Source organism: Amphiura filiformis, chromosome 2, assembly GCF_039555335.1.
Source record: "Amphiura filiformis chromosome 2, Afil_fr2py, whole genome shotgun sequence".
NCBI lineage: Eukaryota > Metazoa > Echinodermata > Ophiuroidea > Amphilepidida > Amphiuridae > Amphiura > Amphiura filiformis.
In genome coordinates, this window is record NC_092629.1 from 4,233,905 (window position 1) to 4,251,715 (window position 17,811).

General features: G+C 36.2%; 1 long non-coding RNA gene across 1 annotated transcript; it reads left to right on the forward strand.

Moving 5' to 3' along the window:
* The first annotated feature begins 685 nt into the window (after positions 1-685).
* LOC140172597 (uncharacterized) lies at positions 686-3,736 on the forward strand. The gene is made up of 3 exons (XR_011861743.1): positions 686-1,043; positions 1,561-1,648; positions 3,103-3,736. It is a non-coding gene; the product is annotated as an uncharacterized lncRNA (long non-coding RNA).
* Positions 3,737-17,811: the final 14,075 nt, after the last annotated feature.

The window sequence follows — 17,811 nt, forward strand, 5'->3', positions numbered from 1 at the left end:
TGATAAACTAGAATGCATGCTGTGTAAAGATCATAGCCCTGTAAAAAACAGTTTAGAAAAAGTATCCGCAGAGAAATGGGAGAACATTAGGACAAACCCTTACAATGGAAGGGCCTTGATAAATTTCAACATGTCAATACAACAGTGGAATGGGATAAAGGATCTAAGGGTTATTATATGCATGCTACTTGTTAAACCACGATGTCTAACACACATGCTCAATCCCAAGCCACAAAACGCAAGCACAAAAACCAGAAAAAAAGGCTAGGATGTCAGGTCAGCAATCATCTTTCTCAGGACCTCCTCCCAAGAAACTTCGTTTAAGTATAGGTGTTCTGCATGATAAGGCAGATGAGGATACAAGAGAGCGGTTAGATACGTTAATAACGTCAATCCCAGACAGCCAAACAGCCTTTTGGTTTTGAAATCAGATACCAGCGTCATTATTGGCGTCAATACGCCAGCAATCAAGCAAGAGATAATCTCAGTGAAAATGCAGAGCAACAGCATGTTAACCTTCGGGAGGCTCAAGCTTTGTTCTTTTAACATATCCAACAAGTCATATTTAGAGATCATGAAATACGCATCCTTCAAGGACTGCTCCAAGATTACATTCCCATTACTTCAAACTACGGGCACTTTTCCCAAGTAAAAGTCCAGCTACCTCAAGGAACTTGGAATACATACACAGAAAAAACAATATGTAAAAAAAAATATGTATTCTCTTGTTTGGTAAAAATAACATAATATTAGGTAAAAAAGTGAACATAACTTCTGTGTAAATTTTAAACTACACGTTTGTTATGTAATCCTCACATTTTGCAAACGTTCAGCGTTTTTTACACATTGTTATGTTCAAAATTACAATTTTTGAAGTAAAAATAAAAATACCGAAAAGTTATGTAAACTCGGTTCATGTGCTTTGCATAGTTACTGTGTAGTTTTTCGTGGCAACCCAGCGCAAAACGAAACGATGGCGGATGACACGGTGGAAGACATTCTCGAGCGATGGAGGCTGTCCCAATATATTGAGAAGTTTGAAGGTGAGTAGGCCTATAGCAGCATTTTTGTTTGTATCTTGCGTTTTGTCATGTTCATTTTAAATGCAGAGCGATATTTCAATTGTTGGTGCCGGGTGTATGCGTTGCCGTTGTATATCTGCACACGCACCCCATGTACACATGTAAGCTTATCGATGCATCACACACACGACACACGAACTATACGAAGTTGATCGAGTCCACAGTTCATATGATTCCACATAATTATACATAAATCACATGACGCCATGGGAAGATCAATGCTCTTGGGGGCCTCATATGGAGGACATTTATTTTTTGTAAACAAAGATGAAAAGTCACGAGTGACGTCACATCATCAGTGGCTGAGAGAGCAAGGAGGGGGAGGAGGATGGGTACGATGAGCAGATGCATAGTCGGGGGGGGGGGGGGGCTGCCAATCCATTTTTTGATAAAAACTCTAAAATTCTCTTATTTTAACAAATTTGTATTTCCGTTATTTGGAACTGATCAGACTAACTTTGATGTCATTATTTTGCAGATGAGGAAATAGACATGGTGCTACCATTAATCAGTTGTTTCCAAAACTTGGGCCACGATGTAAATTCATGAAGCATCATCAGTCAGAGGTAAGTTGGGAAGTTTTGCAATTCCATGATCAATGTTTGAAATTATGGGAAAAATATAATTATTTGGTTTCGTTAAACAATCAGTTTAAATTATTTAAAGGGACATTCAGAGATATCTGTCAAAAAAAAAATTCCTTCCCAGACTACAGCCTGTCTCAAAAAAAATTGTGCAAGTGAAAAGCGCCCTCTCTGGCAATTTGAAAATATCGTTGTGACATGATGCTTACATCAACGTCAAGGGCACAGTCTTAGCTCTCAAATACCGTTTGTTCTGTTCAATTTGCTCCTTTTAATCTCGAGATATGTTTAGTTAACAACGAAAGGGTAAAATCACAATTGTGCCACTTTTACTAGGAATAGGGCTGTACATGTAAATCAATGATAGCTGATGTTGATACGTCTAATGCACTCCCCCTTCGGGGCTCGTGCATTAGACGCATTAGCACCAGCGCGCGTGCATTATTTTGTCTAATTTCATTAATTTGTCAAATTTCATGAACTTGTCAAAGTTCATTAACCTATAAGTGTGCAATATTTGTTTGTCTTTTAACATGTCTTGAATGACAAAGAGAACAGTATTTACCATGGTAAAATCATTGACATGCACATGTATTTAATTTTACAGGAGAATGTGAAATATTTATTTATCGTTTAATTTGTCGTAAGTGGAAAAAGAGAATCATTATACCATTATCGTGATAAAACATTGAAAACAATTTTGTATTGTTGTGTAATTGATGCATTCGTTTAATTTCACGCAGGAACTCTTGATAAACTTGATGCTATCATTGCTTTACATGTACAGCCCTCTTCCCTAGTAAAAGTGGTACAATTGTGATTTTACCCTTTCGTTGTTAAGTAAGCATATCTCGAGATTAAAACAAGCAAATTGAACAGACTAAACGGCATTTGAGAGCCAAGACTATGCCCGTGTCGTTGATGTAAGCATTATGTCACAACGGTATTTTCTAATTGCCACAGAGGGCGCTTTTCACTTGCACAATTTTTTTTGAGACAGGCTGTAGTGATTTTTATTGTACTCTTAAAGCTGAGATGCAAAAGCTGGACCACAATGGCTGAAATCGAGTTATTGGCATTACGTTATAGTGCCGATTAAAATACACATTATATTAACTTTTATACAGGAACTATATGGACTGTTTAAATTATTTTAATTAGAAAGGCTACGAACTTGTTTGTAAAAAATTCCTTTAAAACGCGGTTTATGTGAGGCTCGTAAAATATTGTTTTCCTATCTGGTTGATACTGCATGCATTTGACAAAAATCACCATCCTAACTGGCAGTTCCTTGAAGCTATGATCTGTAGTGTGAGGCACCCAATTTCCACTGCTCCAATATTGAATCACTATGCTAATAAATTATGACAATGGTTATAAATATTGCTTCCACAAAAACAATAATTTGTTTTTCTTTTCTTTTTTTCATTTTACAGGAAATCACGGATTTGGAGCATTGTGTTGCCAACACCCAAGGTGGATCTCAACCGTCCGTTCTTGTTCTCGGTGGTTCCATAGCAAACCCCCAGCAGGTTTTCACAATTGTGGAAAAGACAATTTTGCCTCAAAATTCACTCTTAAAGGCTGTTGACATCTGCTTGAAACTAGTTTATGTCTTTGACATACATTACCAGCCTAAATGCTCTGGTGCCTGACAATTCTTGGAGAATGTTGTCTGTGAGTTCAAAGGAGTAGTGAGAAGCAATTTGCTTCATGACTTCCGTATGCCATGCATGGCACTATCTGACCTTTGATTCACTGTGCACCAACATTGAACAACTGATAAAATTAGCCTAAATTGTAAAGACAGTCATTATCTAATACTAAATCAAAACACACAGGATCTCTATGAACATTATTTTTTTAATGAACGCTCTGGTGCCTGGCAATTCCTGGAGAATGCTGTCTACGAGTAGTAAGAAGTGAAATAAAACCTTTAATGAGTTTTTGTTTACACATTGGTTCTGGCAAGTGTGTTTATGTTGTGTCAATGTTCTTCTTTTTAAAGCCTCATTTACAAAGAATTTAATTAAAATTATTTTACATAATTTCTTTGTAAATAATTTTACATAATAGTTCTATTTTTACATCAAATTGTGTAAATAATTTACTTAAAAGCTATGTAAATTGAATACTTATTCATTATGTAAAATTTACATAAATAATTGGTACAATTTTACATAACAAGGGTTATGTAAACTTTTACATAATAGTTATGGTGTTCTATTTTTACATCGGAATTGTGTAAATAATTTACACAAAAGCTATGTAAACTGAATACTTATTAATTATGTAAGTCGTGTTGCGACATTCTTGACAAACTGGTCGTCCGTTACTCCCAGTAAGCTCCAGTGATAACAGCGCGGCCTCGATGTATGTACCGGCAGCTCTTGTATCATACACAAGCTCACTAACATTCTCCTGAATACGTTCGTGAAATCCTATGTCTTCCCCAAATTTTTTGATCAGAATTTCCTTGAGGTAGCTGGACCTTACTTGGGAAAAGTGCCCGTAGTTTGAAGTAATGCGAATGTAATCTTGGAGCAGTCCTTGGAGGGTGCGTATTTCATGATCTTTAAAATACTTGTTGGATATGTTGAAAGAACAAACCTTGAGCCTCCCGAAGCTTAACATGCTCTGCATTTTCACTGAGATTGTCTCTCGCTTGATTGCTGACGTATTGACGCCATGTGGTATCTGATTTCCAAGCCAAAGACTGTTTAGCTGTCTGGCATTGGCGGTATTAACGTATCTAACCGCTCTCTTTTATCCTCATCTGCAATGTAGATGGTGTATGCTTTGAACCTTTTCCATGCATTTTGTGTCGAAAGCAACAAAAGTTGTTGTTTTTTGTCCCGGTTACCCGACCTTTGTGGAACTTTCATGCACCACACGGACAATACCTTATCATGCAGAACACCTACTCTCTAAATTCCTAAGATTTAAAAATAAGTCTAAGAGACTTATTAGAAGGACAAAACTTTGAAAAGACTTAAAATTCAAATCTTTATTAGAGTAAAATTTAAATCCATTAGATTTGAATTTTAAGTCTTTTCAAAGTTTTGTCCTTCTAATAAGTCCCTGGAATTTAGAGAGTACTTGAACGAAGTTTCTTGGGAGGAGGTCCTGCGAAAGCTGATATATTGCTGACCTGGCGTCCCAGCCTTTTTTTCTGGTTTCTTAGATTTGTGCTTGCGTTTTGTGGCTTGGGATTGAGCGTGTGTGTTAGACATCGTGGTGTAACAAGTAGAATGCATATAATAACCCTTAGATCCTTTATCCCATTCCACTGTTGTATTGACATGTTGAAATTTATCAAGGCCCTTCCATTGTAAAGATTTGTTCCTAATGTTCTTCCATTTCTCTGCGGATACTTTTTCTAAACTGTCTTTTACAGGGCTATGATCTTTACACAGCATGCATTCTAGTTTATCAGTCTCTTGGTTGCTCTGTAGCTCTTCAGTGTCTGCTCTACCGTGCAACTTTCCTGAAAGAACAAAAGTAACACTTTCAAAATCTATAGTATAGCAATTGAGTAAAAATAAGCATTGGCCTCATGTGTGTCACATCTTAAATATCGATATTCATGTTTTTCAACATGGCTCCGGCAGCCATCTTGGATTTAGAGGTCAAGATGACCCCCCCAAACACTTTGAATACGACATAAAAAGGTTTGGCAAGCTAAAAATAGTGGATAACGACACATTGTTTGTCAGTATACTAGCCTATGCACTTCATGATATATAGATTTTCAAGTTTTTGTCAATATGGCACTGGCGGCCATCTTCAATTTAGGGGTCAAGGTGACCCCAAACTCGTTGAATATGATCTTAAATGGTTTTGCACGCCAAAAGTAGTTGAAAATGACACATTGTTTGTTATTATAGCCTATTCACTTCATGATATATCGATTTTCATGTTTTTCAATGTGGAGCTGGCGGCCATCTTGAATTTATGGGTTAAGATGACCCCCAAACAATTTGAATATGACAAAAAATGATTTGACATGCCAAAAATAGTGGAAAATTACACATTGTTTGTCAATATAGCCTATCCACTTCATGTTATATAGATTTTCATGTTTTTGTCAATATGGCGCTGGCGGCCATCTTGAATTTAGGGGTCAAGGTGACCCCAAACTCTTTGAATATGATCTTAAATGGTTTTGCATGCCAAATATAGTTGAAAACGACACATTGTTTGTTATTATAGCCTATCCACTTCATGATATAACGATTTTCATGTTTTTCAATGTGGAAATGGCGGCCATCTTGGATTTAGGGGTTAAGATGACCTGTAAACACTTTGAATATTATCTTAAAGGGTTTGGCATGCCAAAAATAGTTGAAAACGGTACATTATTTGTCATTATAGCCTATCCAGGTCATGGTATATAGGATTTCATGTTTTTCAATATGTCACCGGCGGCCATTTTGAAAAATGAGCGAAAAATAGATTTTCCCGCCATTTTTGGGAGGGACATAGGAGCCATTTTTTCTTAAAATATGTCCATCTAGTCAAATCCACAGAGAAACAAAGGTATGCTATGAATGGTCACGGATCATAAGAAAATGATTCAACTACTATGTCTTTGTCTAACCATGTTTCTACCACACCAATTACATCTGGTTTGTCTTCTTGAAGTATTCTGCACTCTAATATATCCCAATGTCTTATTATACTCCATGCGTTTACGAACCAACACTTCAGTTTTTCTTGATGTGGGTGCTCTTGTTGTTTGCCAGTATTATATTGGTTTGAATCTATAGAGGCCGTCAGCCTTTCGCCATCTTGTGGGTACAAACGATCTGCGTGTTCATGCGTTGGACACTACGCGAAGGGCGCAGCTTGCCACGCAGCTGTTATCACGCATCAACGCGGTGATTTTGCTGTCCACGCATGGACATCGAACGACCATTACAGCGTGTACCCACAAGATGGTGGCAAATGACGTCACGCTGACGGCCTCTATTGCTGACTGTTACGTTTACCAGTTCCATCTATATCATCACTCTGTGTTTTGTCTCTGTCTTTTTTCATTTGTTTCACTCACCTGCTTTACTAGAGGGTCACTTTCCCTCTGGCTTTTCTTTTTGCGAGATTTTTCATCTTCACTGTTACTTTGTTTCTTTATTTGGGAAGATTTTACTTCCTTTTCTGTGTACATAGTTTTTATTGGAGGGTAGCTTCCCCCATTTCATAGTTATGCCTATCATCTATACAGCTGAGGTGACTTTCCTCAGGTCCGGGGTGACTTTCCCCTACATCTACATGTACTTGCACTTCTCGTCTCTGTCTACCATCAGTGTAACTGAGGTGGCCTTAAGGTAATTTTCACTTAGTTGTACTTCTTGTGTTTCTCTATCATTGTCATAGTTGAGGTGATTTTCATCTGCATTGTGCAGCCGTGCTAACCTTTGCGTGCAATTTTTATTAACAGTGCTGTACTTCACATTTTTCTTGGTGTGGTGAGCTATGGGGATGACTGTATTTGTAGCTGCACTATCTTCCCTCTTGCGATATTTAAGTTTTTTCTCCATGATCTCTTCTTTCTTTCAATATTTGACGAAGCTCGTATTTTTTTTCTCTGCTCATACATGTATGTCAGATCAGGGCGGATATAGACTTCTTTGAACTCTCGGTCTTCATGCGTTCTTAGCGTTTGCCAACACCTTCAACGTTACAGTGTTGGTTTTCAATTCTACTCTAAGTTTCCCTTAGCATTTGGTAACTTCATTGTCTTTTCTATCTCTTCTTCCTCCACTTCTAGTTTCTCTGCCAGTAGGTATCTCACTTTATTGTCTATTTCACGTTTTTGGTCAGGCTCATTCTCATTGTTTGGCAAGTTGCTGATAATGACTGCTAACTTCCTCTTTTCTTACTCTATTACTTCTTTCACCGCTTTTTGGACATTATCTTCGCTTACACTACCTGTGGGTCTCTGATTTGAGTGTATTTCTTTTATATTTATTTATTTATTTATTTATTTATTTATTTATTTATTTATTATGCTTCATCACTGGCTCATATACAATTACAAAGACAAATATATTATATATAAATATTGCACATGCTAATCAAGACAAAGTAAATAGAATAAAATGCCAGCGACAAACAGGTGCAAAATGAGACCTGAGCGCAAGAAGACCGTAAGTCCACTTTGCCCCTCAACATGTATAGTTTCTTAGGGTTTTTATAATGTTTAATACATGATCCAGTATGAAAACATCATGAAAGGTTGTGAAAGATTTGTTTTGGCCCCTGAGCATGTATAAAATATTACTAAACTATACGCAACTTTAGTGTATAGAAGTTGAGGGGCCAAGTGGACTTACGGTCTTATTGACACATCAAAATATGACTCAATTTTTGTTTGGTAAGTAATAAAGACTTGACTTTTAATATGGAATATTTCTTCACGAAGTGTCAAGAACAATCTGAAAGGGGTCTGCATAAAACGCATTGAGTGTGTGTCGGGAGATGGTGTCAATGAACTTAAATTGACATTTTAATTTAAGCAAGTTCAGTAAGGCATTGTTATATGTCAAGAATAATTGCAATAAAGTTATCAAAAAAAAAAAAGACGTTTGGGAGTGTTCAAGTTAACCTATATACTTACAATGAATGTGAAATCATAAACAGCGATTGTGGTGCAAAGGGCATGTCGACATCATTGGAGTATTAGGGACGCACCATTTGATTCTGGGGGGGGGGGTTATTTGTTCGCTTAACATCAAAATTAAACTTGACTATGAGCCAAACTAGAACGAGGGTGCAATGTACCGCGCGGAAAATTGACCCAGTGAAGTAACTTCATTTTTATAGCATGTACCTATAATGTATAACCAACACACCAGGCCACAATGATATCCCAACAAAGGAATATCCCTTGACAACTGATATGCTATTTGTTTAATCTACAAGATGTGTCGTTTGTTTGATTGTTACTTGTGACTAGATTAAAACGGTTGTGACAGGATGCAGATTCGAGAGACTAAACACGACGTGAAACGTGAAAGTACATCTACATTATAATACATGGTATAAACCAAAAAAATAAACTCCTCAACAAAAATTTGAACGTTTTTTCAGGCATCTATATCTCAGATTATTTGTGAAATGTTCATATCGTGTTGCATATCAATGGATACCTATTTTATTCTCCTTTACAATAACACCAAATTTGATATAATCAACTTTTTCATGCCTGAGTACCCGTCTTGTGAATGTAGTGGGGTCTCAAACAGAATGTGCCAATTTTACCATTATTCTTTGCAGCAAGCTGCAATCCCATATCTCCAAAATCTGGGATCTATGCAATCCTCCAAGATGACAACGCTCGCCCCACAGAGCCAGGGTAGTCAACGACCACCTACAGAATATGGGAGTAGAGAGAATGGAATGGATTGCCATCACTCCAGACCTTAATCTCTTGTGGGACCAGGTTGGTCGTGCCAATCTCCCATAGTAGCCAATGCAACCACATTGAATGACCTGCGACGAATCCTGATTGAAGAATGGAATGCCATTCCACAGCCTGGCTGTTGTGGCTGCGTATGGTTTTTCCACCCGCTATTGAAGTTGACTATAGTATTGTTTGAGCACAGAATAATGGTCAATTTGGCACATTCTGTTTGAGACCCCACTTCATTCACAAGCCGTGAAAAGGGTGATTGTTTCAAATTTGGTGTCAATATAAAGGGTAATAAAGTAGCTATCCGTTGATATGCAACACGATATGAACATGTCACAAATATTAAGATGATTGAAAAAGTTTCCAAACTTTTGTTGAGGAGTTTATATACAAACAATCGCATTTGTACAAACAAACGTTAGTTAGTCGTTAGTTTCTGACCTGTTTTGATCTGATGTGTCACATAATTATTAAGTGTTTATTATCACCAAGATCACTGCACTTTACTGGTCTTTCCACCAGCCAATAGGAAACGCTTACAAAAAATATGCAAATGGTAATTCTTAGGGGACGTTCACAAACACTTGTTAGGAGGGGGTGGCTGATGCAAAAAATGATCGCGAAAAATTGTCGGCCACCCCCCCCCCCCCCCTTCAGATCTCAAAAATTTCAGCCCCTCCTCCTTTTTGACATGAAAATTATGGGTCAACCCCATAGAAAAGCATATAAACTCTATTTTCCAGGGAAAATTTGTGGTCAATTTTTTCAACCCACCTTAGTAGGATCAAAACTTTTACCCCCCATTTTGCACCGCCCCCTAACAAGTGTTTGTGAACGGTCCTTATTATTGACTTAACAGTTTGTCTAGTAGGTAAATGAGTCAAAATCACAAAGTTATCCGAACGGAGCAGTCACGAAAGTTGCATAACGGAATACACACCACAGATCACACTGGTCGTGGAGACTAAGAGACCCTAGTCATGTCGGGACAATATAAGTTGATATTACTTGGCATATTCACATTGATTCTACATGATGTGTATGCTGTCGGTATGTAATTTGTTATTCGGGGTAGCGGGTGGGGTGGGGGGATATGTATGTGTGGATCCGGGGCGAGGTGGGGGTGTGTGGGGGGTGTGTGGGGGGTGGGGTGGGGTGGGGTGTGTGGGTATGGGTATTTGTAATAGTACGCGGGGTACTACACACTCCTGGTGGCACATGCTAGTTCGTTTTAAGCTGGTGAACCGTTTTATATTCGGCAAATTAGAAATGTCCATCGGCAAACTAATGGTTGGATGTTAATCGGCAAATTAAAATAAAGGGTAATGCATTATTCTTTACACGCAAATATTGTATCCGAGGCAGTAACAATTATTTAAACGTTTTTACTGCCGAGGACAAATTATTTGCGTGTAAAGGATAATGCTGCACCCTTTATTTCTATTCTACTACCACAAAATAGTGCGATTTAAAGCGAAAATATCACTTTTTTGCCCAAATAATGGTTTTTTAAAACCATTATTTAGGCAAAAAAGTTGTTTACCTCAAGGTGGAGCGCGAACGCTAAAAGTGATAGCGAGTATTGCAGAACGCGCAACCAAGCGTAGTGCTTTGCGTAGAATGCGTAACGGCGCTAATATACTGCATCGCGCTTTGCTGTGCGCTGTGATGCGAGAAGAACATAAAATTCGTTGCCCTGGCCACTTTATTGTTAAGTAATGGTCTTTCACGTGACGCGTTTCAACAAATCACAGTGCGCGATTTTGAATAATGGGTCGTGGAGGTATTAATAGAATTTTTTGATAGACAGTATGCTTTCCCTGTATTTCATTATGGTGCTCATAATGCAGTAAATTAGCCTGAACATTGTGGTTTAGGCAGACCCTTTCAGATTATTCTTATGGTTTATGCTGAAATTGGCAGGAGAATATTTTGGCAACTTTTGGATTTACAATCTTCATAATGTGATGGTTATAAATGTATGTCAATGTATGCCAATACTGACATTGGTCTTAAATGAAGGAACTGGTTTGCCAATGTCTTAAAAATTACAAGTTTCTATACACGTTTCTTTGGGTCAACATTAAAATTAAAAGTATGTCAATGTTCAACCGTTATGCCTGAAAATAAGTGAAATAATCTCAAATGCATACCACTGTTTAAGTAGGCATTACCGAGTGCTGTATTTTGTTTTGACATATGTATCCAACATGCAAATGCATGTAAATGAGATGTGTATACAAACCAACGTTTTTGAGTTTCAGCCTCAAGTGGTAGGATAACGGTTGAACATTTGTAATGTTTGTATGTCAAATGTTCAACCACTATATTCCCATAGACACTGTAGGGCAATTTTGAGGTAGAGAGCTGGAATTCACAGTATTATTTCTCTAATCTATTAGTAGAAAGCAAAGCTGCTGTTAAAATGACTGTGATAAGGCTCATATTTAAACTAACTATATACCGGAGTTTAGCAGGTTGATTGACAACAAAATGCATGTTTCGGCCCAGGTGAACAGTCGGGATTTTTAATGTTAAATGTGTACTTTTTAGTGAAGCCTTTCTCAGACTCTTAGACTTTTAGAAGCTGTAGCTTTATACATAACTATTGATTCTTTGAAAACACAAAATTGCTTCAAAATTTACATTCTGTGTTAAACATTATCAAACATAATGGTTTATTGATCTCATTTCAATCTTCAAACTCATCAAATTATCCTGCAAAGTAAACGTAGGCCTGGTAATTGCATGAAGTGTTAGTGATTTCCCCTCTTTTTCATTAATTTATTTTCCATTACTCAATTTCATAAATATACCCCTAATAGATATCTCAAAAAAGTAAATAACCCCCTTAAACAATGGCCATTATTCAAAAACCGACGATTGTATTAACAAATCTGTAAAATGCGTTGGAATCATGATTTATTTCTGCGCATTTTGACACCTCATTTGTAGCAATTATCTAAATATTGACGCCGCAGCGTACATTTAAATCAATGTAACCCCAGATTTGAAAGTTACAGTAAAATCTATTGATTTGTGTTCAGTATAATGGTGGGAAATCTTGTGTAATGGTATATGAGTGTTTTCGTATTGTTGTAAGTGCAACATTCAAATCTGGACCTCACTACATTAAATTGATCGGCGTTTTATTGCTATCGTATCAAATGAGGTGTCAAAATGCGCAGAAATGAATTCTGCTTCCAATGCATTTTACAGATTTGTAATATATACAATAGTCCGTTTTTGGATAATGGCCATTGTTTAAGGGGGATTAATTACTTTTTTGAGATGTTTATATTATATTTTACAAACAGATATTGCATATATGTGCTACAATCCTGTGACTGGATTGCTTGAAGCACCGGACGCTTTTGCTAAATGCACGTATTCAGAGGATGACAGGTTTTCTGTTATTCAAATCACAGTCACACAGGATGCTACTGATGGTGTCGTGGAGTATGAAGGTAAGATGGTGCTGTTTATTATTATTATTATTATTATTATTATTATTATTATTATTATTATTATTATTATCATTATCATTATTATTATTATTATTATTATTATTATGATTATTATTATTATTATTATTATTATTATTATTATTATTAATATACCAGTAAAAATACCGGATGAATAAATCTGGATATAAGTTGAGAAATAGGCATCAGAATCCAAAATTAACAATAAAACAGCGTGTAGCACACTCTGTTTTGATTGCAAAGAAATGAGCGATTACACAACGCATGCGTTAATTTACTTCATTCAAAGTTTGTGAAATCCGCTTTGTTCTTCTTGAATAATCTGTTTCTTGCAAAACATTTAATTGGGTTTTGTTCAAATGTAAAAACACGGCACGATATTAAAAATGAAAACTTTTAACTTTAAACTTTAAAGCATTAAACATAATATTGCACACTATCAAAATATGCAAAGTTAAGCATATACTGCATAGTGTGATAAAAATTAAAGCTGTTAATGTTATATCTATCCAATTCCATGCATCCATTTGTAAGTTTCATATAAGTCAACCACTATGTATCAATGTGAAGGCAAATCAAATGTTATATTTAGGTTGTCCGCTTCAGTGAAAGCATAAATAACATATATAAAATAGATAAAGAGGACTAAATAAAATGAAAGAGGAACAGATTATATGCGGTCGATAGTCATTAATGAGACAAATGTTAAAGTTAGCCCTATTGGTCTTATACTTGACGGGTGAGGTCAAATGCCAAGCAGAGGTCATTAAAATCAGAAAAAACCGCCCAGCCTTCGTGGCTCTTAAGGGGAAGCTGCACCAGGATTGTTGTGAAATAGGGGTATTTTAGTCTTTTTATGTTTTTTCTAAATTAAAAATCTATAGAATTTGGGCCTTTATTTGCTTTTTATTTGATTCAAATCGGACATTTGGTTCAGAAGTTGCAAGTAATCAAAGGGAACAACGTGACGCGAAAAAAGTCGCGAATTGAATTCTGTCCTATACTAATACACGTAATATTAGTTTGTAAATTAAATCTAATACTGGAACTAATTTGCAACTCACTTTGCTACGTTGCGTCCGAAAACATCGGACTTCGTCAGGCATCTGATTGAAGATGTTGTGATGACGTCAGATGTTGTGACGTCAACACGTACACCAAGATATAATACACGTAATGTATTTCTTATGTATTGTATTGTTTTCAAGGGGCGATATTTAAGGAATTTCCAGCTAAAAATTAATTTCTGAATAATGTAATATGTTTATTGTCTATAAAGAGTGCTAATAATTAGTATAAATGTTATTGTTGTCAGAAACATGATTTTATAACATTTGATATGCATAATTGCTGCCTAATTAACATATTAAGTGTTCCATTTTCTGCCAGATGTTGTTTCGCGTCATTTTTTACCTTGCGCGTCACTTTTCTTGGTAATGGTGTATCTGTTTGAGCTTATTTTTGGCAAGTATGTTGGACATACCTGTATCTAAATATTTATAGAAGGAAATTTTGAAAAACATCTGGTAACCATGGAAACGACCCGTTTTTGTAAATTTTCCGCCAAAATGCGCAAATTTACCAATTTTAATGCACCGTAGCGTAACCGTACAACCTTTTTTTGAAAATTCTCTCTGTTTATTTTTTAATTAGACCTAAATTTGTCAAATAAAACAAATTTCAGAAAAAAAATACCAAAGAACGACTGAGAAAAATGACGCGCAACGACATCATGTGAAAATCCAACATGGCCGCCGTTACCATGGCAACCGTTATAACGATGATCATTATTTTGGCTGGAATCGCTAAGTTTGATTAGCACACACATTCCCACCAATTTACAAGTGCACAGGTCAAATACTTTAGAAAATCACTTTTTTCAGTGCAGCTTCCCCTTAAGCCACAGCAACTCTGGTTTCGGTTTGTTATTGTAACGTAAATACTGATTTGCCGATGTTTTGCCAAACATTTGAAAAGAATGTGCCAGAAAGTTTTTACACACAATAATTAAAGGGGTTTTCATTGGCATAAAAAAATCTCAACTTTTTGGGAAAATTGGAGAGAGGAGGCTGTGGATCACAAAATACATTTTTAAGGGGATGCCATTTTCTTTGGACGGGGGTCATGAATATGTTAGTGAAGTTGTTGTATATGTTGGAGTCCATTTTTATGACCCCCTATCTCGGGTCGAACTTTTTTATGACCCTCTTGCACAAGCTCAATACAACTTATTCATTGGTGGAACGACGACGCGGAGGGGACAAAAATTTAGTGTGAAGAAATTGCGCGGAGCTTATTACAAGTGTGATTGTAAGTGTAAAGTAGGCACGCGGAACGCGCACATTTTGATTGTAAGTTAAAAGAATGCGCGCAAACATTTTGAGTCACCAGCCCTTAATAATTCTATACCCTCTATTTTTGATGTAAAAAATTATTACCATTACCCCCTATTTTTGGTCTAAAATTCTATGACCCCCCCCCTCACACACACACACACCACAGTATATGCCCCCATTCCGGAAAAAATGACAGCCGCCTAATACCTTTCATATTATTTTGTTGTGCACAAGTTGGTGTTATTTTAATTTTAAATACTAACTTGGTATTTTAGCATGCATAATTATGTCACAAATTCAAATTCTGCTGCATGGTAGTCATTATTAGTAGACCACATGTCACAGGGGAAGTTGCCCAAAGTCAAAATTCTCCAAAAATACCTGAAATTGTGCAACATTTTTAATGTTACGTAAAGTTCCCCAAAGCTGCGTAAGATTGTCATCGCCTGTTTGTGCTGCATTGGAAAATTTTCGACAATTTGCGCGGGAGGTGAAGTACTTTTGAGTAATTTTGAAAACTTTTGAGCATCTTTTGAGCAACTTTAAGCAATTTTGAAAAGAAAATGTTAAGCAATTTTGAATAACTTTACGCGATTGTGAGAGACTTTAAAGCAAGTTTGTGAAACTTACCGCAATTTCTCATGGAAGTTTTAAGCAAGTTTGTGAAACTTTAAATAACTTTATACTAAATATTTTGAAATTTGTTGACTACTTGTTGAGTCAGTGACTTGACTTGTTACAGCTATTAAATGCGTTTCTGGCGCAATTGTGTATAAATGTCATTTTAAACATCACTTAAAATTTATTTCCAGCTGTATACACAACAGATGAGTCTGCAAAAGCGGGAGAAGATTACCTCCCTTATGATGCTACAACACATGTCCAAAATGTCATGAATGGTGTGTCCACTACGTACATACATATTCCAATCATTGATGATACCGATATTGAAGGACCACAACAGTTTATAGTGACAGGTGAGAACATTCTGATCGCCAGCGGTATGGATGACACATGTGCTTCTGCTGCTACTACTGCTTGCAGTCTCAACATTAAGATTGCCGATAATGACGGTTAGTGTTTATTGTCTTTTCCAATGTCATTTATGTAAATCATATTTATTTATTTATTTATTTATTCATTTATTTATTTATTTATTTATTTATTTATTTATTTATTTATTTATTTATTTATTTATTTATTTATTTAATATCTGTTCGTGTTTATGTTGGCAGTGGAACATAAACATTCGAGGGGTAACATGTCAGTTTTCGGCTGCAAATCATACTAGAAACAAATCTAATCTAATCTAGAATCTAAAACCAAGTTTGAAAGCAATATATCCTAGTGTATCTTGATAAGAGCGAAACAAAATAAGCCGAAACGAAAAATATCTCCCATAACAATACAGAATATAAACGGCTCAACAATGAGAAGGTCACACAATTTGATTTTACTTTACTGTATACCGACATATACGGTTGCATCAATCAATAGAGCAGCCAATATGGATAATGACGGTACAGTCAAAGAAAATCAAAAACAGTTGGCAGACTTAAAAACCATTCTTCCTACTATATCTTACTATATGTTAAAAGGGCATTTCGTGATCCACAGCCTCATCCCCCACTTTTCTCAAAAAAAGTTGAGATTTTTATATCACTGGAAACCTCTGGCTACATAATGTTTATGTACAAAATATTTCTTGCAGATTAATTCGTTTAGCAAAGATATCGTGAAATTTGAATTTCGTTCTGGTGCACCAGAACGAAATTACAACGTATTGTCTATGGAGCAGTGTAATACACATAATCATGCATAACTCGCAAACGCAATATTGGAATCAACTGAAATTTTGGCAATATGCTTTTTTCGTGGATATGTACTGAAAAATGTCATAAAAAGAGGATGCTAGGATCACGAAATACTCCTTTAAGTGTGGCAGACTAGGTGGTACTCCCAAATAAATAACAACAAGTTTGGGTAATTTTAATATTGGCAAACAGTGTTACCAGAAAGACAGGCATTTTCTCATAAAATAAGAGTTAGACAAGGATAAAAATGGTACCACACATGTAAGGAGAAATTCATTTTACCAGTTTTTCATAGGGAACAAGAATTTATGAGGTAAAAGCATGTACCCTCAGATCTTTCCTGTAAGGGCGCTTTATTTAAAATTGCTGCCAAAATCCAATGAAAAGCAAATATACTGTTAAAATAGTCGCTTAAAAGATCAAATTGACTAGATATTGGATTAGTATTGATGAAAGTATTGTATAAATCAGTCAATGTATTAATAAAAAGGTACCAGCGGGTCACAGTTTGGGACCTTTGCCAAAATCCAATGAAAAGCATACGGTTAAAATAGTCACTTATGAGGCATGATAGAAGTGGCGTAGCGTCATAGGGGCACGGGCGGTGTTGGGGGGATGACTATATAGATTGACTAGATATTTGGTTTTAGTATTGATGGCAGTGATGTAAAGCTAAGTCAAGATATTGATAGGACGGTGCCAGGAGGTCACAGTTGAGGGCGCTTTTCAAAATGAACACCATAAATCAAATGGAAAGTTTATACATACATTAGTACACCGTTAAACTTAAAGATTTTGGATTACTATTGACCCCAGTAAAGTAAAAAAAAAGTCGATGAAACAATAGGAAGGTACCGGGAGGTCACAGACGAGGTTGCTATTTTGGTGCAATGTTTATTGTTATGTCCCCTTTCAGGGTTAATGCAGCCAAAGTCCAATAGCAATATGAACATTTATAACATTTTTAAAAATATAAAATGCAAGGTGAACAAGAGCCCAATAGGAATGACCATGTCAAGCACTTATATAGGCAACATGGCACTATATTAGTATTCCTTATGGGCTAATCAATGGTTCAAAAGAACCCTCTGCTAAA